Below are 22,146 nucleotides of genomic sequence, written 5' to 3'. Positions count from 1 at the left end.
TTGAGATTCGACTGCTAAGGCATTCATCAACTCACTTTGATGGGTAAAATCTTTAAATTGTTCTAGAAATAAGTTATGTTGTACCTCCTCTTTACTTTTTTTACAACCCTTCTTAGATGTTTTTCGTCTAGGAGGTCGTACAATGCCATGCGAACTTTCAACACTAATTGCAGGCTAATCGTCATCGCCAAGGTTTACTGAAGCTGGTATTGATACTGTAGGTGTTGACGGAGTAAATGGATTGGTTTAGATTGTTGACGAAGTAGGTTGAACAGTTTCTGGCCAATCCCTAGGCTCATTCATATCGATCTCCACTACTCTTTTGTTTTTCCCTTTGTCATTGCTGTTGGAATTGGAATTCTATTTTAACGAATTCTTTAAAATACACCAACAGTGGTCCAACTTAAATGGCTCATTTTCTAACGCTTTAAATAAATTTCTTGCTTCATTGAGCTATAAAAAATACAAAAATAAATGAAATTAGTTAGATTGCCAATTAAAAAAAAATTAAAAAATTTACAAAGTAAAGAACTTACTGCATCTTCAACGTTGAAGCCACTAGGAGTATGATGTTGGATCTGTTTGTAATATCCAGAAAATTTTCCCACAAATTTTTTTAAGTGTGAGAAACGATTTTGCAAACCTTGTACATTTCGGAACGTCGTGCCCCCTGGTTGCCGAATAAAATTTTCATGGACTCGTCCCCAATACGTGATTTGCTTCTGATCCGAACCCGTTATTGGATCTTCCCCAATGTCAACCCATGCTTTGCATAATGCTCCATCTTCTTCAATGGACCAATTTGTTTTCGAACGCCTAGAATTACGTTGGGTTTTAGATGGTTGGGATTGAGAAGGTTGGGATTGAGACCGGTATTGAGAAGGTTGGTATGAGAAATAAGAGTATTAGGGTTGAGATGGATTTTCGGATTGAAAAAAAATTGAAAAATCCAAATTATAATTGGATTGCAGTGGTAATTCGGAGTTGTGAGATTGGTTGAAATAGGGGCAATAAAATGGAGGTTGGGGATCTATAGAGATGAATGTTTTAAAAAAAATATTAAGAGAGAGAATTATTGAAGTTAAAAATTATTGAATATAGAATTAGTATTTATAAGCTAAATAATATAGCCATTTATTACTGTTTAAAAATAGTCGTTTATTACCCTATCCGGAGTTGTACAATTCAGCACAAAATAAGTGAATAAAGAAAGCCAAAAAATGAATGGCGGTACTCCAAACGATGCTCTATTTGCAAAGAAGGCAATAGATAATCTGATGTGGGGGCCACAAAAAGCACATTGATGGTAAGCTGCACACCGCCCCTCTTTCTACTTTTCACAGATATTCTCTACTTTGTCTACCGCCCCAGATGCTCTGAGTCCTATACAAGAAATCACATGCGTATGCAGAATTTTTACAATCTTATCTCTTGTGTACGTGTTTCAATAATTACATCCAGTGCCGCAAGTTTTAGTGGTAAATGTTGTAAAATACAAAAGTGTTAAAAAAAAGCCAATTGAAGTTTTATCGGCTGAGCACAATATCCTCTTGTGACATATAGTTTCAACAGTGAACAACTTTGTCCATTACATTTCACTTCTGGTCACTTTTCGTTCATATTATGATGCATATAATTGATATATTTTTTTATTAATCCCGAAAGCACCATCTAATATGACAAATATACACATCTTTTCTTTTTTTTTTGTTACAAGTGTAAAGATTCTGCATTGGAGTGATGATGAGAGAGAGAATGCTCTCTCTCAATTCTTCCCAGAGGCTTTTGCATTCATTTGTTCCAATCAAACCTAATTATACACTCTTCTTTCCATTTGTATATGTTCTCTATGTTTTACCTCTAAGGTCACTTTATTTAAACATTTAAATATATATATATATATATATATATATATCATTATTGTTGGACCATATATCTGTTCATGTGCATTCTTTTGAACCCTCAACAACATTGGATGGAAAGTGGACATTTGAGATATTTTGTCTTATATATATGATGATGCAGGATTTCGCGGCAACCCAAAGTGACGTCGTACCTGAAAAAGGAAGAGAAAGGTGAACGGATACCGGTGTGGTACAAGCCTAAGAGTCTCTGATGATCAAGTCAGTGCTAGATCAGAAGGGGAAGAAAGGTTAAGAGCTTTCTTAGGGATTTTGTGTCGCACCTTTTATGTGAACCCGAAAGCCCTCTTTATAGGGGTGTCACGTTGTATTGAAGGAGGAGTAGTATTTCTCATACTTTTCCAACACGGAAGGGAGAACATATTCTTATCCTTATCCAAGATAGTGGAGTTTATCTTGATTTACAGCTTTGTGTGACGGTTAAACTTCCTGGCTGAAGACTTCTCATCAATTGCCCCCCATTCTCGGGTTTGTATGTCGAACGTAGAGAATGTAAAGATTTATTCCTTAACTTATTCTTCATCATGCCATATATATATTACATATATATTATTATATATATATTTTTTATTTTTGTCCAACAAGTAAAGATAACACATATATACTTTACTTGCTGGAGAAATGCACATGGGCTCATGTAGCCCACATGGTTAAAACCCTCTAGCTTGTTGCCAGGGATCATGGGTTCAAAACTTTCCTCAAGCGCCAAAATACTCTTTTTAATTAAAGGTAGCTTATGTGGAAGGAGGCCGCTACATGCAGCTGGAGAGGAGGAGAGAGGCTGCCACATGATAGGCTGTACAGGAAGCTGCCACGTGGCAAGTGGCTGTACAGGAGGCTGCCACGTGGCAGACGGCTGTAGAATGTAGAAGAGGCTGTAGAGGAGGCTGCCACGTGGCAGGCGACTGTAGAATGTAGCCTCTAAGAAAGGTGTATGGCTGCCACGTAGCGTCGGAGGCTACTACGTGGCACATCTTGTAACATGGTGTCTGCCGTGGCACCAACGCTTAAAAAAGTGCACTAAGGTGAAGGGCCAAATTTTACATTTATAATTGCCACTACTACCTTTCACTAAAAATATAGTTAGGGCGAGTAGGGATCATCCCAAGGGATTGGAGGGTCGTATAAGGTTATGGAATCGAGATTAGGGTTAGTAGTTCAAGTGATCAAAAGATTGGTAGGTGATTGAATTATACTAAGATGCAATTTAAATTAAAGTAAACAATTAAATGTAATAGAGAGAGAATAAGAGAGAGAGAGAGATCTTGGGGTTTAGAGATCACCATCCCCCCAAGCCTGTCTTCCATGGCTTCGTATTTTGTCGAAAAATGGTTTACAGCGATCTGACAACTTAGAAATGAACCGGCTTAATACAGCTATCCGACCTGTTAAGGCCTGTACTTCTTTGACTGTCTTTGGTTCGGCATTCTTGGTCAGAGCTTCTGCTTGTGATGGGCTAGCTTTTATTCCTCTATGATTAACCACATGCCCCAGGAATTGACCAAAGCTCACACCAAATGAGCATTTGGTTGGATTAAGCTTCATACCGTATTTCCTTAATACATTAAACACGTCTTGCAGATGCTTAAGATGGTCAACTTTCCTCCTACTTTTCACGACCATGTCGTCAATGTAGGCTTCTATAGTCTTCCCCATCTGACCCTTGAAAATCTTGCTGATCAGCCTCTGATAAGTCACCCCGACATTCTTTAGTTCGAACGGCATAACTTTGTAGCAGAAGGTCCCTCATTCGATAATGAAATAAGTTTTTTCTTCATTAGCAGGTCCATGGGGATTTGATTGTAGCCTAAATAAGCATCCAGGAAAGTTAAACGTTCATACCCAGTAGTGGCGTCCACCATTTGATCAATCTTTGGCAACAGGAAGCTGTCTTTTGGACAAGCTATGTTCAAATTGGTTAAATCAATACACATTCGCCATTTGCCATTTTTCTTTTGCACAACGACAACAGTTGAGAGCCAGTCTGGGTATTGCACTTCTCTAATGAACCTTGCCTCAAGCAACCTATCAACCTCCTCGGCTATGATCTAGTTGCGTTCTGGAGCGAACCTTCTCTGTTTCTGCCTTACAGGTTTTACGTTCGGATTAACGTTAAGGGAATGATAGGATACAGAGGGGCTGATTCCAGGCATGTCTAGGTGGCTCCATGCAAACACATCAGCGTTCTGAGACAAGAAATCGATTAACTCTTGTTTCTCCCCCTCGGCAAGTCTTACTCCCACTCTGGTTGTTCGCTCTGGCCTGCCATGGTCGATCTGCACCTCAACAAGAGGCTCTTTGGTCAACTCCACAGGCTCCTCCTCCCCATTCTATTTGGGTGGAGGCTCCTGTAATTGCTATCTCAGGTTTGCCGAGCGGATGGGTGCCTTTCCTTTGCCAGCTGATTTCATCGTCACAGAATAACATTCCTTAGCTGCAACTTGGTCCCCATGAATGTCAATCACCTTGGTTCCGTCTGGCCCGAGGCATCTCATTACTTAGTGCAAAGTTGAAGGAACGCCTTAAACTCTGTGAATCCACCCTCTACCCATCAAGAGGTTGTACGACGGATGGATTTCGACCACAACAAAGCTCTCTGTCAGAATTCTTTCTGCAGCATGCACTGTTACTTCCACCATACCGATGGGTTCCACCCGCTTTCCATCGAACCCTAGCAAGGGATTTCCAGTGGGCTTGAGCTGTTCTAGCTTAATCTTAAGCCGATCAAATGTGTCCCTCGGCATGACATTAGCATTGCTTCCAGGATCGATCAAAACTCTTCGTACCAGGCATTCCACCACTGTCAGACTGACGACCAACGGATCCTCGTGAGGAATTTGAATGCGTAACAGGTCGGTTCTGTAGAACTTTATTTGCACTGAAGCATTCTACTGATGCAGAGTGTTTACAATGCCTATCCTCCTCTTCATTTGCGCCTGGCGGAGGCGTGTTCGAAGCAGTTCATCCGACTCTTTAGCGGGTTCTGGCCGACCGTGAATTGCATTGATTATCCGAACTGGCTGCGAGTTGTGGGAGCTCGGCTTCTGACTCCTCTTCACTTGCTCCGTCGGTCGGTTCTGTTCTACTGTCGGGCCTTGAATATAGGTTGCGAACTCCCCTCTTGCTATCAGCATCTCTACCTGCCTCCTTAAGTTCCTGTATTCGTTGGTCTGATGGCCAAAGTTAGAATGGAAAGCGCAATGCTTAGACTGGTCTCTCTGCTCGAGGGGCAGTCTGATTGGTAAAGGAGGTCGGAACTTATCTTGTTTTCTTGGTACAGCCTTGCAAGAATGAATTTCAATGGAGTGATCAGATCCTTCTCTCTATGCCTCTTTTCTACTTTCCAAGGGGTCTGCTGCTGTGATGGAGCTGGTTTTTGCCGGATCTTGGCCTTGGACTTTTCCTCCGTTGAGATAATGGACGTCTTTCTTGCATTAACTGCCTCTTCCTTTTCCAGATCGACAAAACCGTCAGCTCTTTCGTTCAGCTCGTCCATGGTCTGTGGTGTATTCACCACCAGACTTGTGTGGAATGGTGTCCCACAAGTTATTGCCAGCTTGAATGCCTGAACCGCCGTGGACGGATGGCATTCAATCACCATGCTCTTAGTTAAGTTGAATCTGGTAAGAAAGGCTTGGAGACGCTCATCCTCATGCTGCTTCATCGTGAACAGACTGGAGACATCTTTTGCCGGGCGTTTATTCCCATAGTACTGGCTTATGAACCGATCACAGAGGCTTCGAAAATTATCAATTGAGCCCCTTGGCAAGTTTTTGAACCAGTTAAGTGTTGGTTCAGCTAAGCCTGTTGGAAAACACTTGCACATTAAGGAGTCCTTCTCCATGTTTAGGGCCATTTTCAACTGGATATGGTATACATAATCGATCGGATCGATTGTTTCGTCAAACAGAATGAAAACAGGCATAAAAAATTTCCTCGGATTCGAAGTATTCAGAATTTCATCGGTAAATGGCGAGTCAACTGTCCAAGCCGCTGAGCAGAGGGCTTCATTCTCCCTCTGGAACCCCGCGGTAGATCTTTGATCTATAGATCTCTTTTCTGGGCTTCGGTAATCGAACGTAGCCATGGAAGGCCGATAAAAGGGATCGAGTGATCTTTCCTCTACGAAGTCCTTCTGCCAGATTGGTGTAACTTTGTGGCGTCCAAACTCCACAGTTTCTTCTCAGATGAACCTTTCTTGATTTGGACCGAAAGTCATGGCCTCATTCCGCCTAATCTGTTCACGTCGTGGATCCATGTGAATCGATCCTTCACGATTATCAACATGACGAGGATTTGGTGGCAAATCGTCTGGCCTAACCTCCTCGTGGTGAAGATCCATCATATTGTTCCCCACTTCTTCACCGTGATGTGCAACACCGGGATGTAGAACTTCCTCACTTGCCGGAAGCGGTCGCGGAATCGCCGGAACTTAATGACGCTGCATTCCAGCTCTTAGCTCCGCATTCTTTCTTCTAAGAGCTTCGATTGTGTTCATCAAGTCATCAAGTTTCACCTGCTGGACATTCTCCATTGGATTGGAGTTCTCATCTCCGATCATCATTCTGGAACGGAGCAAAGGCATGAATCATGAATTCTAGGCCAGATCTGAATGTTGCTAATGCGGATCACGTCAGATCTGGACTCAAATTCACTGAATTGCGCTCACCGTTTGCTAGATCCGAGCTTTCCTAGCTTTGAACTTGCCATATTTAGCCACGATAGAATAAATCACCGATGTGTAAATCTGACGCCAATTTCTCAGAATCGACAGGAATCAAGAACTTATGCAGAACAAACTGCAACCACTCAGATCTGGATTCAACTTCTAGAAATCTAGCTTCGTCTTCACGAATTAGTCTGAATCAACATGATGTTAATCAAACATGAATCAATCTTCAACGATTCCCACAGACGGCGCCAATTGAAGATGCAAGAAAATATCTCTATTGATCTTGACAGAATTTCATTACATTTCCCAAATTAATTCCCTTTAATTCTCTATCATTCTGGTCTATTTATAGGCCATTACAAGCATCATTGAAATGTCACACTTGACTTCCTCCGTTGGGCTCCCAGCCTCGGGCCTTCTTACTAATGGGCCTGACTTTTCTAGGTAGATCCCAGAAATTGGGCCCATCCTATTCCTTTTCAGCTTGGGCTTATACCTACTGCCTAACCCGATGTTCCTCTCGCGGGTCAGATCCGGCCCACTCTACCATCGATATCCTCACCTCTCTTACACACCTATCCATCTATAAATGCCCTTGGCTCTAGTCCTTGCCAAAAGAGGGGCTGCCTAACTCCCTCTCTTACCTGTGGATATCCAAATGTCCATTTCTGAAACCACGTTGCCAAAGGGAAAAAGGGGAAGATTGGTCCAAGATTTCCCGAATCCGCCATATTAAACTCGATGGTGAAGACATCATAAACTTAGAGTGACAATCATTCTCTGCTTTGTAATCGTCCAAAAAAACCCAATCAGGTACTTATTCTACACTCCCTGCAACTCAACCAAACTTGTTTCTTTCTTCTATCCATTGATTCACCATTCCTTGTTGCTTTCTATCCAAAGTTGTTTTCTTATAATTTATTGAAGTCCTCTTCTTTTTTTCCTTCATATTTTATTTTCCATACAATTTTCCATTACAACCAAACCAGGCAAAAAATAATGGAATTCTCTTTACTTCCTTTTCAATAAAGTAATTGATCAGAAACATCTATAGTAAGATTCATGAACTTCTCTCTGTATGTCGGAATTCTAGTTTGCTTTAGTTATTAATAACTTTAAATATTTAAAAAAGTCATAACTTGTGGTATCTTTTGCCAGCACTAAGCTATGGGACACGTATTCATTCTGTTTGGATTTATGGAGCAACCAAATCCTCAATGTTCTATCAGTTGCAGTACATAATATATACATGCCGGAAGAGAAGCAAAACAAGATTCATGTGCCTATAGAGCTCATATGGACCTGGCATTACCTCAACTTTTGAACTCACTCAATACCATGATAAGGTATGCAAAATTGAGTAGCATCTCTTTGGAACGTATGCAGAATTTTATTTGAATCAGCATCTCGTTAGGGTCATTGTTGAATTCAATGCTAAAACGCATTGTTGCCAGTGGAGATACATTTATATCAGGTATTTTCTGTATAAATAAGATTAATATATTAATTCCTCGATTAAATGTATGGATAAGACATAAGATGGTTATTTGGTATTCACCTTAATTTTGATAATAATTTTGTTTAATTATATATCCTATACATGAGCAATTCCAATCACTCTAGCATTCCCAATAGGCAATACCCATTTCATTGTCATTCACCAATTAAGTAAGTTTGTGGTGTATGACAGTTTAAAATTGGAGTATCATCTGCCATTCACCAATCTTTGCCAAATATAATTTTGACGTGCGTCTTTGGATCAAATTTCTAATTAAATTGAAGTATTTTGAGGATCTCTGTATATAGGTTAAGAACTGGCTAAGTTACACGATGCATTGCTGAACTAATATCTTTTCTTATATCCCCTAAATTACGAAAGTGAAAGTCAGCTGGGAATTCGTAGTGAACTAAGAATCTGTTTTCATCCTTGCACAACAAGGTTTTATGTCTAATATGATGTGTTCAACATGAACGTGAGCATTTTAGACAAAATATCGTGCTAGGTGTGTTGATCACGTGGTGGTTTCATGTCAAACATGGGTATTTTAGGCTTTTTAAAATGTCCATTGATCAGAGGCATGCATTTTAAAGTGATGAATAGCTCATTGTCACGGGCCTAAAGATTTGGCGCAACGGCATGGCCCGTGCGGCAATAAAGCGTTGCTTCAACTTGCGTAACCGCCCTGGTCAGCCACCACGACTTGCCCTCCCAATGATATATGTTGACTGGTTTCGGCTTGCCTTGGCCTCTTTAGGGGAACGCCTCCAACTCCCAACCAGTTTGTGCAGGGATGGCCAACTCCCTTTTTCATAGTCAAGTCCACGACCAGCGACAAGCTCCTCGAACCGAACTGAGTCGACCTGCCTGAACTCTGAAGAGGTACCATCATGTGGTCCTGCACGTCCCTTCCTTGAAACCATTCCCAATCAATTTCTGTTCTTTGCCAATCAACATGCGTGTCTTCCATACTCCATGCGTCTTAGGAATTCGTCCGTGACATCATGCTCAGGTTCATGAACAGGCAACAGCTTGGTTGACCTAACTTAAACAAGTTTAAATGGCACTAGTTGAACTTGGTCTAAGCAGTTCAACAAAACCAAAGTTCAGCACATCATTCACCACCTTTGCATGTGAATTAGCAATAGATGATTCAACTGACAGAGTGTGCTTTTTGGACAATCCTATGCTATTATTTTATATGTATCATGATGAATTCTGTTTTCTCTTTTCAATCAATAATTACTGTCACAACTTCTTTTCTATCACTGGGTAGCTCATGAACAGAATCTGTGTAAAGACAAAAGTATAGAGAAATGTTGGAGATCGACTTTGCATTTGCAGTGATACTAGTTCTGCTGAACAAAAGGGATTGGAATATTTGTTCACTAAATGTTCAGTAGATCTAGCTCTAGACTCTCCTATAACAATGATGAATTTTAGACCTAGGCATTTGTTGTTTTTGTTCTCTTAAATATTATACTATTTGACTGAAATTAAAAAATAAAAATATTTACTATTTAGGGCACTTCGAACTGAATCTAATGCATGGACAATATTTCAACCATCATTTTCATTGTTTCCTAGCTTAACCGAAGCTATTGCATCGTTTGCCCCAATGATGGCCTTTTTGATCTCATTCGTATTTCGATCAAAGAAAAAATGTTCTGTTTCATGGCTTCATTTGGTTAGATGGAATCAACTAGAAATGAAAGAAAAGAGAAAAATTTTAAATTTTTTTAGAGTTTGAATAGATGGAAAAAGAATCGTAATAGAAAATATAGTTTCCTGCATTAGACTAATTTCTTCCAAAACTTTTCTCACACAAAACACAGGGAAATACTCCCTCCGTTCCAAAATAGTTCGGATGTATTGAGATTCTAACTTTTTATTGAATTGTAGTTGACAATGAGTGAAATTCCATTTTTAACCTTGTAAGGTGCTAAACAACCAAAAGAAGTAAAGGAAAAAGGGGTAGTATTTTTTCGTGAAAACTGCTTCTTTTTATTTGAAAGTCCTATTTTATCTAACAACTGAATCATGTTAAACAATTAACTTCTTTATTTTCTAATTGAGTTTGTTTTCTAATAAGTTTCAAAGAGGCAAGTTCTCTAACAATTTCTATTTTAGTGGATTTCTAGAAGGCAACTTCTCTCTAAACATGTTCTCTTGCAATACTATTTGGACGATTTTTTTTTTTTTTTTTGGGTTCCAAATATATACATTGTATAAGATATATTATACACCTCTATTATATATAGAGAATAATATATATATATTTTTCTCTTTTTGTGTTCTCTGTTTGAAAGCCCATGAGTCCATGAAACCAAATTTTTAAATTTTATTTTATTTTTAAGCTTTCTTATTTCTTTTAAATGAATAGATAGTTCTACAACTTCTACTTCTACAGTTATACCTAGGAAGTCATGAAGTATTATTTTAATTTAAACAATATAAATAATTATATTATTAAAATTTAATAATTCACCATTCTATTAAAACTTTGATAAAAATAGATATCATCAAACAAAAATTTATTTAAATTTATTTATTTTTTTAGTATTTGAAATCATAAGGGTAATTTTGATATGCACAATCACTTTCTTTTCATTTTCATGCTATCCAAACTAACAAACTAATATTGTCATACAATTTTCCTGAATAAATTTTCATATTAACCAAATGCTTGATATGTAATACCCCTAATTTTCAAAAGGATAAAAATGGGAATTTAAAATTTATTTTTATGTGAAATTTTATGTTGATTGTGTGGCTAGGTGCTTATGTGTCAAATTGGTTATGTGTTTGATTTTATTTTAATTAATTGTTTGTCTTATTTTGTTGATTTAAATAGATTGTTTTCTTTACTTGTATTTTTAATTGATTTAATTGATAAATTGTTATTTAACTGGCTTGTATGTTTAAATGGTTTATTTTTAGTAATTATTAATTTTGATATAAATAAGTTAAATGAGTTTTTGGTTCTTACATTAGTTAACTAGGGTCTCTAGGAAAACAGTTTGTTTAACCGACATAGATAAATCTTGGTTGCTTTATGGGCCGACTTGGGGTAACATTAAGGCTCTGTCTCTAATATTATAAGGATTAGGGTTTTAGGATTAAGCTTATAAATACAACCATTATGCTGTAACCTAGGGTTTACGCTCATAACTCATAGCATAAGAACGTGAAGATAATTCTGTAAAAACAGAGGGTAGAAGGAACAAAACACTGTAAGGGTGGCAAAGAGAAGAACAGAGGGGACCAAGGTAGGATTTTGGTGGATTATTCCAGAGCACTAGGAGGCTTTATAGTGGTTCGTGTTGCCAGAACAGTGGACACGACGCCGAGATTTCATAATTGAAATCACAGGCAAGTTATTTCCTTTCTCTCTCTCATTGCCTGTGTTCTGTGCATTCTTAGACTATCTCTAGGGTTTTAATTGATCAATAATTAAATTATACATGTTTGTTATAGGCTAACAAACAATAGTGGTTCGTGTTGCCAGAACAGTGGACACGACGCCGAGATTTCATAATTGAAATCACAGGCAAGTTATTTCCTTTCTCTCTCCCATTGCCTGTGTTCTGTGCATTCTTAGACTATCTCTAGGGTTTTAATTGATCAATAATTAAATTATACATGTTTGTTATATGCTAAATTAGATGTCTATATGTGTGGAATTATTCTGTTAAAGTTCTTGTACCTCTGGTTTGCAGTTTAAAGTGGAAGCATGTTTAATCAGTTAAGGTTTTAAACACTGTAATTGAATTGAACTATTATGAACAAGTCATGGGGATGATATTGGGTGTAAATAGGATTCTTAAACTCAGCATTAAAGATGAACCGAAGGTTGGGAATAGCCGGAGACAAAGCTAATAGTCAAAACGGAGCAACAGAGTAAGAAAAGTGGGCAGAGAAGGCTCTCAGAGAAGGAGAGCCGGCTCTGGGAGCAAAGAGCCGGCTCCCACTCTATTAGAGCCGGCTCCAAGGGTTGTAGGAGCCGGCTCTAGGTAGGTTAGAGCCTGCTCTTTGATTCTAAGAGCAGGCTCTATGATCTTTAATGTGTTTTGAAGCAGTTTGGGGCTTGTTTGGTTCAACTGTGGGTTTCAGAACTGTGTTTAGGCTACTGTGATGGTCTTAAACACTAAACTATAGAATATTAATGCCCTAGGATGTATAAACTTATTTATATGCTAAGGTTTTAAACTGTAGGAAAAATCTAGGGCAAGTCGCAACAGTTTACGGACTTGACGGACCGGAAGGATTTAATGGTGCAAACGGTGTCTAAAAATTAAAAAGGGATAGAACATGGATTCTAATCATTGTAACATGCTACATTAGAGTCACACTTGATAAATTAATGTCTCTGAACTCATGGATTTAACCGTAGGAATGTATACAGCAGTGCAGGTTGTTAACGGATGGAAGAGGTTTAATTGCTTAATTTAGTTTTAGCAATTTAATGGAGTATGTATATATTTATAAATATGGTTGTAGGTGCATGCTAGTATCATTTAATTAACAAGTGTGATCTATGCAAATCCTAGATGTTAATTGTTGAAATATATAATACTTTTCTGCAATGCATGGATTTAAGCTTGGAACTTTAGTTGTGGTAATTTTAAGCATTACACTGCAATTATTTGGATTAGAGTTTGGACTTAAATTGCTGAACTAGTACTTAGGTTCTGTCAATCTAATTGGATGTTGGCTTGGAATTAATTGAAGAATTAAATATATATTTTCTGTCAACTACCTGGATGGATGCTGGAATATAACTTGACGATTTTTACATGGATGGATTCTGGATTTTTAGTTGATGACTTGTTTAAATTCTGTGTTTATCAACTGTATGGATAATGTGGACTTTATTTGATGTACTGCTTATAATGTTGCATCATTTACGGATCATTTGCATATATGCACCGGTATGGGACGGTGTCATACGGAGGGATAGATTAGGTCACAACGCTAATTCCTACCCATTCATACATACGGAATGGATTAACTAAAATTGTTAAATCCTACATGGTTTCATGTCCTGTCAACTAAAACAGTTGAACGACATACTGGATGATTGTTTATATTTCTGTATTAGAAAGGATAGGGTTTTAACTAAAACGTTTAAATCCTGATAACATGTTGTGTCTTGAGTAATGAACTGTTGACCGGCACAACATTGTACTTGGAGGGAACTTATATATACAATTGGGATAGGGATTTAATTAAAACATTTAAATCATAATTTTATGTCGTGTCATGGCAACGAACAGTTGAGCAGCACTACATTGGTTTGGATGGGAATTTATATATATAAATTATGGTACCGCGATCTGAGCTTGAGTCTCATAGTCGACGGTTAGGGTGCGTATATGCAGTAGGATGCGTAACTAGCTATGTTGGTTGAAGTATACCCTGTTAGGCTTAGGTAGTCATGCCTACTCAGGTGCGTATTGCATGTTGCCTTCTATTCAGGTTGAGACCCTCAGCATAGTTTAGTGAGAGTCCTGTAGTGTGAATATATATTTATATATTACGGACTATATAGATATGGTTGAGACATCTAGTATGTATCTGCGTATCGGGTCTCTGTTTGGATTGTAGTTAGGATAGAACTTGTTTGTGGGCCTGACCCACTATTATTTTTCAGGTAACGTACGGTTCCAGGTCTTAGATCTTGTTCATGCTGAGCAGAGACGGCTTCTCATTCTTCCGAAGACGTAGGAGCTTCTTCATGATTTAGCAGTGGAGTTCTTCAATTGATGATTTCAGTGTTGGAGTTTTTAGGGGTCCACCAGATGGATTCCCGAGTTGTGTTAGAAATGGAGAATTTGGATGTATCAGAATAATTCTTTATTGATTTAATTTTATTATGAGATTTCAGTATTTGGATTATCATTCTAATTTCTTTTCAGCAAATTTTTATTTATTCTTGTTTCCTTATTTGTATTCTGTGTTCGTTTATTACTAATTGGTTTGATATCCTCGGGTAATCGGGCGTGGGCCTGGCCAACCCGCATTCGAAAATCTGGGGGTATCACAGTTGATAGAAAATAACTTTTCTTTTCATTAACTTCACTTTTCTTTCATTTTCTATTTCTTTTCTTTTCTTGCTTATTTTTATCTAACCAAACAGAGCCTAGGGTCTTTCATTCAAAGGGGAAAAAAAGAGGGGCAGGGCTTTGTTCTAGGGGCCGCCTTGCGCAGCTTTGGAAGGAATTTTGACTATTTAAAGGCTATCGTCCTTCTATATGAATCAGAAACTCTATCATGGCTTCAGGGATCTCCATTGCTTATCATTATGCTTTGTCTTGACGAGGAAACAAAAGCACAAATCAAATGATGGAAAAAGCGATCCTGGAAAAGTGGCTACAAAGGTGGTAAAATTTGATTCATAACGAAAGTCTCCTTTACAAAAAAAATGTGTTATGGAGCTTATCCAAATGTTATAAAGTATATACATGCTAACACCACATTAAAATTTGATTTTTTATTTTTATTTTTTTATACTTAATTGTTTATATCTATTTTTAACAAATAATAATAATAATAATAATAATAATAATAATAATAATAATAATAATATTTATTATTAAAAATAATAATATACCAAAAATAATAATATACCAACAGGCAACAGGTACAAGGCTCCTACTTTCCAAAGGGAGGTTAGGGATTCGAACCTAAGTGAAGGCCTGTAAATACCAACTAAGAAAAAATAATATAAAATAATAATAATATAATATAATTATTTCTATTAATATGTAAATTGTATCTTTAATGAACACAATAATTATAAAACTCAAATTTAGAGATTTTAAGTTTCCAATCAAACTAAGAATCCGAATGGCCTACAACACCAATACTAATCCTAATTTTCCAATAAAACTAAAAAACTTGTATGTATACCATTTGTAGGTGCAAAATTTCTCTCAACCAATAACAATTAAAAGAAAAAATACAACTCACTCAAATAAAATAATAATGAACAAGAATTGTATATAGAGAAGCGTAAATTGCTTGATCTTTTTATTGGAGGTCCAGACCTCTATTTATACACAAAAAGTGGTAGAATTATGGTAGAACTCGCAATGCTTGTCCTCCAATTCTTTTCATATACAACATTCTTTATAAATAGAGTTCTTTCCTTTTTCTAATTCTTTCCATGTCAAACTTTCTTTGCACAGAACTTGCCTTCTTTGTTGAATCCTTTGCCTAGTAGGATTATTCTATCTTTAAATGTACTTAGACCGGATGTAACTTGGTTTAATTGACTTTGTTAACGAGCCAAAATTTAAACATTAGTGATGTTGGGCTGTTAATGCCTTTACCCGGGCTTGAACGAAGTTGGAGGTTCAATATTAATGATATTGGGCTAAGGAGTAATGTAATTTGGGCCTGACCCAGATGGCATCTAAAATCTATCAAAGATAGATTTATATTGCGGTGACGTGGACAATTCTTATTGGAGGGGGATTTTTTCCCTCCACACTTTGCCCCCAATTCCCTTTTTAACTGGACTACGGCTCCTAATTAAAAGGGAATTGAATTTGCATATTTGCCACTTTTGCAAGAGGCATTTCTAATAATGTCTATTGTTATTCTAACTCAAGGTCTTCCTCAAGATTTGTTTTTGTCTTCACTGCGCTCATTTCGTTCATTGCGTTCTTCACTTCGTCATATCACCAGGTTAATTCTTTATCTTCTTTTTTCGATCTTGCATCATGAGCACTTCAACTACTCTTAACCACGTAGAAATTATAGATTCTGAATCCACGCCGTTGTCTTCCCCTATTCTTATTAAGATTCCTCCCCTTAGGGTTTCTAAACCCCTTGAACCCCACAAATGATTCGACCAACCAGTTTGATGATTCCCTAATTCAGGCTGAGGCATCTACCTCTGGGTCGAATAACATTTTTACTAAAGAAGCGAGAGAAGTAATTTTGTTTGTTCGACGTATTAAGTTCTCCATTGAATCCGTAATGGAAGAATTTGAGATTCCCAAGGGAGTAAAAATTGTCGAATACCCCAAGGGTGCTGATTTTAGTTCCGGTGAGGGTGTCAGAAAGAACGAATTGCTCATTTTGTTAGGCATGTTAACGCTCTTCGATTCCCTCTTCACCCTTTCTACCATCTAGTTTTTAATAAGTTAGGTCTTGCACCACTTCAAGTAAACCCTAACTTTCTTCGAATAGTTTCGGCACTCCTGGTCCGCTGAAGGCTAGAGAGTCTTGATTTGACTCTTGTTAACTTGCTGATCACTTATTCTATTTCTAAGCACAGGACCGAGCCTGGTCGTTTTTATTTTACCTCCTCTAAACAACAGAGGATATGTACAGACCTCCCTTCCTCCGAGAAGAAATGAAAGGAGAGGATGATAATCGTTAGGGGAAACTGGTTTGTGCCCCAGCCGAGTAAGCTCCCTATTCATTGCAAATTTGGGAAACCAGGTATAGAGCATTCTCCCTCTCTTCATAAGAAGTGCTCTGGTTGTTTTCTATGTCAAGTTTTATTCATTCGTCAAACTTATGAATTTCTTGGTGTTTTTTTAGCAACTTTTCCTTCCTCTGCTGCTAGGAACAGGCTCTCTTTCCTTGAAGAACAAATTTGGAGTGAACCCCCACCTGTTGAGGAGCTGCTTACCTCTTCCAACCTTAAAGAAATTACTTCTTATGCCATAGCTGCAGACCTTATGGATCTGTCACTTCCATCTTTTGACAGCTTTCCAATGACCGAGGAAGAAAAACAGAGGGCTGAAGCTTTAAAGAAGAGAGTTGTTGAAGACCAACCTTTGGCAGTTATCAGGTCGACTGAACATGAGAAGAAAGTTGATGAACCTCCTCTAAAGAAAACAAGGTCAAATCCTCCTTCCACCAGCAAGGGCAAGAATGTCCCCAAAAGTAAAGGGAAGAAGGTTGAAGAAAATGACCCAGAGGAAGAAGTTCAGGCTTATGTCCAAGCTGAATCTGGCGAACCTTGGAGACCAGTCTTCTCAAGGGCTGATAAGTCAGTTCTTCATTCTGGGGATTCAATAGTCTCTGACCCCTCTGCTGCTTTGGCAGTAGTTCGGAGATGTGGCTACCCAAGGATAAAGAGGATCATTGGGAATATGGGGTTAGACCAGCTATTACCGTCTGCCCCAGTTCAAGCTGTAAAGGTTTGAACTTTCGCTTATCTCTAATATTTGTTTAATCTTCTTCTAATGTTAACCCTGCCACTGCTTTTTGTGTAGAATATGTACCATACCATGGCACTGTGCGCTACTGTTAAGGCTCAGTCTCTTTCCATCAAAAAACTGGAAAAATACCTTAGCAACTCTGAAAAGAAGGCCTCACACGCATCCCTGAATGCAAAGATTGCATCTGAGGCGAGGGATGTTTACAAGAAACGCTTGACTGCGTCTGAAGCTAAGGTAGAGACATTGGAGGTTGAGGTCCAGCGCTTGAATGATGCAATTGGCACTTGCATTATTGCTGGGAGACAGATACAAGGACGGTACTCTACTTTAGTGTGCTTATCCAGTGTAAAGGCCTTTAGGTTCAGCTTCAACCATGGCTCTGGTGACAAGACGAAAGATCCAGATGCCTTTGATGCTGACATGGAAGTGTCCTTCCCTCATGCTGAGGGTCCACAAGCCCAAGAAGCTGAAGTGTTCTTTGCTGAGATGGTGAAGGCTCATCCAGAGGACCCACCAGCTCCAAGTTCTTCAAGTCCACCAGCTCTAAGGCCTTTGCTTCCTTCAGAAGCCTCTTCCAACCCGAATGTGGTTGATGTTTTCAACTTTACTCCTTTTGATCCAAAAAGGAAGTAGGGTCGTGTAATTTCTTATTCTGAACTGATGAATGTTTGAGACAATATATTTTTGTTCCTGGGGCTTTAACGATTAAATTTATTTTTGATGTGATTCGCATGTCTTTGAGTGTTTCTGAGTTTCACACTACCACTAAGTAGTAATGTTTTCTTATCTTTGAGGGAAACTCATTATCTGAGGGCTTCATACTTCTTATGGTCCAAAGCAAAAATAAGAAGGATGGGAAGAAGGGAATCTCTTTGACAGTTCGATTGATATCTGAGGATTATTTCCTCATCTAGTGATCTAACCGTCAAGGGAACCCTTCTTGCCATTGATTTGTAGGGAGTAAATATATCAATACTTGTTGTTTATTGTATTTTTTCGATGTGGGACAAAATACTTGTCCTATAGAAATGTTTTGATGTCCTCGGACTCAAAAGATCCGAAGCATGTATCTGACTGGCATCTTCAAACACCTGAGATTCGTAATGTATATCCCCTTGGCCTTTGTATGTGCCTAGAATAAATATTGTTGATACCTTTGAATTTTTAATTTTTGGAGTATTCATAGTACCATGATCTGAGGATTTTGAAAAATGAAGGCTCAAGAAAGAGGGTTCTTTGATAGTTAGGTTTTGAAGTCCTGTTTTATCAAGTGACATCTTTCTTGGTGACTAACATTTATAAGATTGTACAATATATAGCAATCTTAGTTTTTATTTGATTTTGATATGGGACAAACTTATAATGGGACTCACACTATTGGGCCCAGTGAGGGGGCTTGTGAGTGTAATATCCATAAAGAGTATTTTCCCTTATTTGGGTTTTAACCTGTTGGATTGCCTCTGGACCCATGAATTCGAGGTGTTGAATTCTATAGTGATTGTGAATGTCTCTGACCTCTTGGGGGTCCGAAGAGCAAAGTTCCTCGGTTAAGATCCGAATAGGAATTGAATGATAATTTCAGACACTTGAGGTCTGAAATGAATAGTTCCTTGGCGCTGGGCCTGAGAGGAAGTGTGCTGAACCAGACACTTAGCGTCCGAAGCGAGTAGTTCCTCGGCGCTGAGCCTGAGAGGAAGTGTGCTGAACTGGACACGTAGTGTCCGAAATGAGTAGTTCCTCGGCACTGAGCCTGAGAGGAAGTGAGCTGAACCGAACACTTTGGATCCAAAGCGAGTAGTTCCTCGGCGCTGAGCCTGAGAAGAAGTGTGCTGAACCAGAAACTTAGGGTCCGAAGGGAGTAGTTCCTCGGCGCTGAGCCTGAAAAGAAGTGTGCTGAAGTGACTAGTTCCTCGGTGCTGAGCCTGAGAGGAAGTGCACTAAATCTGACACTTTGGGTCCGAAGCGAGTAGTTCCTCGGCGCTAAGCTTAAGAGGAAGTGCACTGAACCAGACACTTTGGGTTCGAAGCGAGTAGTTGGAAAAACTCTAGTATTGTAGAATAATTCAAGGCCGAAGATTTCAAAATCGATATGAGGCCAAGAAAGAGAGTAATTGTGGCTTGGAAGTCTCTCATTTTGTTTAAGAGACTATCTTCCACATAGACTCTCTTCGTGGCGTCTAGATATATTGTTCTATCAATATATTAACTACACAATCTTTTTATTTCTAGTTGATGTGGGACAAAGACTAGAGTTTAAAAATGTGGGTAAAAAACTTAGGCTTTTTTAAAAAGGGTTTATTGTAAGGAATGCCCGTTGGTATCAGGACTTTGAACAGAATTTGGGCTGGGTCGTTTCTATTACCAGCGGGCCCTCCTTACAATGCACTCCATTACTTTAATATGTCCCTCTTTAAAGGAATGTAAATAGTATTTTTTTATCGATGTGGGACAAACTTATAATGAAATATGAGTTACTATGAAAAGAAACTCCAAACAAAACAATCGTTGAGATTTTATTTTGTCGGTTTGTCTATTTTGTCATATTTTTGTCGTTTCATAAAATCATTTCATAAAATCGAAACTATGTAGGGTACTAGTATTGCCCTCATTTTATGAAAAGAAAGATAGATACAAAGCGAAAATTGCATCCCACATCAAATATGACAAGAAATACTTTAAATTTGAAAAAAGAGGATGTACTCAATAAACTAGATTTATATGGGCTATAAGCAGCCTTATTTGCATAAAGAAATTCTTGTAAAATTGACAAATTTTCCTAATGGTAGTACCTTTTAAGGTGTATCGCATTCCAAGGACATGCAATTGGACGTCCATCAACTTCGGCTAACCAATAAGCTCTCTTCCCTACCACTTCTGTAACTCTATAAGGTCCGGTCCAATTGGGTTGTAACTTCTTTACATGAGATGTTTCCTGTTTCAGCACCCAATCGTCTACTACAAAGCTTCTGAACTTGACGCGCTTGTTATAATTGTTGCACAACTGTTGTTGGTATGAGATGAGCCTAATTGCTGCATCATCTCTTTTTTCTTTCAAAAGGTCTAGGCTATGCTCAAGTTGCTGTTCATTGTTCCCTTCGAGTAGCAAGGATGTCTGAAGGGTTGGAATTGCTGATTCGGTAGGGATGACTGCTTTAGAACCATAAGCCATAGCAAAGGGACTTTCTCCCATTGGCTGCCTTGGGGTAGTTCGATATGCCCAAAGCACCTGAGGTAGATTCTCGTACCACTTTGATTTGAGCTTCTCCAACTTTTTCTTCAGACAGCTGAAAATGGTTCGGTTAGTTATTTCAGCTTACCCATTTCCCTGCGGATGGCTAACTGCGGCTAACTTCTGCCTGATCCCATACTCGGCGAAGAATTTTGTTGTGCTTCTGTTATCCAAGTTCGGACCATTATCCATTATGATAACATTTGACACCCCAAATCGGCAAATTATGTTATTCCATAGGAAACTCTTTACTTGCTCATGGGTTATACTTGAATAAGCCTCAGCCTTAACCCATTTTGTGAAGTAATATGTGGCTAGTAACGTGTATTCCTTTTGTTCCACAGTTTTGGGTAAAGGGCCTATTGATCAGTGCTTAAATGTTGCACATTTCAGCACCTAAACTAGGGTATTTTAGTCATTGCACCTATCTTATTTTCATGTTTTAGTTCTAATTTATGTTTTTGTCAATTTCAGGTCAATAAGGTTCAAACGGACTAATTTTGGTTCACTAAAGCCTTTTTGGAGTCAAGCAAAGACATTCAGAAAAAATCAGAAAATGACAAAAAGAGGTCGCAGCCCATTGCTCGTATAGTGTGTTTATTCTTCAAAAATGGTCAATCTCGGGCCTTTGATGATGTTCCCAAAGATGAAGAAACAAACCAATTAGCCCGGGGCCAAAATGGAGCTAAATAAGGCTTAAAAGAAATTTCCAACTATGGGGGATCGATCCCCCACTATTCACAGAACTAAAAATGCCCTTGGGGGATCAATCCCCAAGGCTGTGAGATCAATCCCCCAGTACCTGGCAGCATTACGGGATTTTCTTATTTTGGGCTTATTTTTGTAACTTATGGGCTTTAATAGGGTTTGTTACTTAAGGCCCAGTAAGCTATTAGTTTAGGATTAGTTTTTATTTTATTTAAGGAGTTTTTAATTTATTAATGAGGGAAGGATTTTAGGTTTTTATTATTTTTCTGTACCGTGATATTACGTTCTCTATGGAAAAAGGAGAAAGCTAGGGTTGGAAGAGCATTATACGGAGGCTCTGTCTACAATTGAAGGAAGAAGAAGAAGGAGCCAAAAGATGGGGATTGGGCTTGTTGACACCATGATCATCTCCTCCATGAGCTAGTTCTTCACTTAGGGCTTGGATGAGCCCTAAGTTCATATAACCTATACATTTGTATTTCTTTTCTTGGGGAATTAATATGTTGTAATTAATTGTATGGCTTTGTGATTTTTTATATATACATGCTTGATTTGACAAATTAGGGCTTGTATTGATAAATTCTTCCATTAAAATCTCTAGTTGATTGTATGTCTATATATGATTAATTAGGTATTTTAGTCTTCATTAGATGATTGAAAATTAATTCTTCCATTGATTCTAAATGAAAATTGCATGTCTATGTGTGATTGATTTAGAATTATACTCTACACAAGATACTTCTTTTAGTTGTGTTTAGTGATGGCCATAGCATGATACTTAGTTGATACAATTGTCAATTAATTTGATGGATAAAGGTTTAATCTTGATGGGTTGTTCTACAAATTAGCTTATTGTCATTAGTTAACTGTAGTAAAGTAAGCAATTTGTGCTTGATTATGTTAATCCATACTTCTAATTACAATTAGTATTATCT

The sequence above is a fragment of the Cornus florida genome, unplaced genomic scaffold (assembly GCF_030987335.1).
Source record: "Cornus florida cultivar Cherokee Brave unplaced genomic scaffold, ASM3098733v1 CherokeeBrave_3.0.0_Hap2_Chr03, whole genome shotgun sequence".
Lineage (NCBI taxonomy): Eukaryota > Viridiplantae > Streptophyta > Magnoliopsida > Cornales > Cornaceae > Cornus > Cornus florida.
Note: the sequence above shows the minus strand (reverse complement) of the source record.